The following is a 1,920-nucleotide window of genomic DNA, read 5'->3' as shown; positions in this document are numbered from 1 at the left end:
ATTTGATTTAGTGGTGCACCTTGTTCAGATCAGTGAGAAATTGTTGGGTTGTTTCAGAGCAACCATTGTGCAAGGCGATAATGTCATCCATGTAACGCATAAGTACAACTGGTTGGTTGGGAAAAGGGGAGACGTATTTGCGCCAAAATTCAGCCATAAAAATGTTAGCATAAGAGGGGGCTACTGGGGTACCAATCGCTGTGCCAGTCAGCTGGAGAAAATTTTGATTGTTGAATGAAAAATTATTGAGGGTGAGGACTAATTTCAACAGTTTGCAAATTTCTAAAGTTTGACGTGTGTTGTAGGGTGCAAGGCTTCTGTGGGCTGAGCGGCATGCCTCAATACCTTCTTGGTGTGGTATGTTGTTGTAGGCATACATGTTGACAACGCCTATGGCCAAAAAGTTAGTTTCAGGAGTGAGAATGTTTTCAGAATTAATAGTTTCTATTTTTTTGAGAACGTGGAGATTATCTTTCACCCAGTGGTTACCACAAAAGTCAGGGACAAGGGGTTTGAAAATGCTGTCCAACCAATAGGAAGCTCTGACAGTAGGACCATTTATTTGGGAAATAATGCCTCTAAATGGAGGGAGTTTAGAATTGTTGTTTGCTAACTTGTGGATTTTAGGTAGGCCATAAAAGTAGGGGCACGACACCTCCCCGTGAAGAATACACTTAGACAAATCCGGGGATATCACGTTGAGGTATTTGAGATGGCGGATTTGGTCCTGAATGGCGCCAAGGTGAGAGGAAGTGGGGTCGGAGCTGAGGGGTTTGTAGAGAGAAGGGTTATTCAACATAGACGAGATGGTGTTGTTGTAGTCAGTGGTGTCCATGACCACAATGGAGCCTCCCTTGTCAGCTTCACGGATAGTAAGATTAGTGTTATCAATGAGTTCACAAAGGGCTGACCTTTCTGCACGGGATAAATTGTCTCTTTTAGAAGGTTGTCTGCAAGTGTTTCTGCTATGGAGCGCTGATTTTTCTATGTTATCACAGTAAAGGTCAAGGGCAGCATTACGTCCTGGAGGAGGAGTCCAATTACTCTTAACATATAAGTTAAGTGGTATAACGGAAGAAGGAGAAGGGTTAGTTTCTGAGAAGTACTCCAAAAGTCTGCAGCGTATCGTGTAATCTTTTGTATCCTGTATGAATTGGAAAAGGTTTAAAAAAAATTTGCGTAGGGCAAAAACCTTTACCCTTGGATAAGAGTTTAACTTGGGCAGATGATAAGGGTAGTGAGGACAGGTTGATGACATTTCCCGAAGAAGAGTGTTGGGATGATGTGTTAGGCATGAGGAGTGGCCGTGCTTGGGATGAGGATATAGTATGTGGAGGAGGTAAAGGGGGGCAGGCGCTGTCCGTTAGTACATACGAATTAGCAAGTGTAAGGCCATCAGGGTTCGTAGAGGTCAAGTTAGATTCAAGAGGAGTATGGGAAAGAGGGGAGACAGTAAATACAGTGTGGGGTTCATAAGGAACGGTACTAGAGGTAGAGGCAACATGGGGACTTATCATCATCATCATCATCATCATCATCATCATCATCAACAACATCATCATCATCTTCATCGTCGTCGTCTTCGTCGTCATGTGTTAAAGTAGGAAAAATGTACTTGAGACTAGGACAGGGTCGGTCATATTTAAAAAGTTGTTCGTATATGGCTAGATGTTCAACGCATCGCCCGTAAGGCTTCATCAGGAACATAGCATCCGAGAAAAAAAGTGATGACATCTTTGCAACAAAGCATTCACTATAGGTCTATAGGTAACGTATTGGTGCCATTTGGAAAATATGGCAAAGAGTCGAGTAACTAGTTACTGCCAAGGTCCTGACTGAGTGTATCGATACGTTCAAAGTGGCCATAGTTAGTGTTCAGAGCTCACGCAGAACTGGCTCAAATTATTCCTTACCTCCCAA

At 43.0% G+C, this 1,920-nt stretch overlaps 1 protein-coding gene across 1 annotated transcript in view; it reads right to left on the bottom strand.

Annotated features, from left to right (window-relative positions):
- The window catches only part of LOC101856629, a 4,619-nt gene that overhangs the window by 1,365 nt on the left and 1,334 nt on the right, over positions 1-1,920 (bottom strand). The gene's annotated exons all lie outside the window — the stretch shown is intronic.

This window comes from Aplysia californica, unplaced genomic scaffold, assembly GCF_000002075.1.
Source record: "Aplysia californica isolate F4 #8 unplaced genomic scaffold, AplCal3.0 scaffold01421, whole genome shotgun sequence".
NCBI lineage: Eukaryota > Metazoa > Mollusca > Gastropoda > Aplysiida > Aplysiidae > Aplysia > Aplysia californica.
This window is presented reverse-complemented; position numbering and strand designations above follow the sequence as displayed.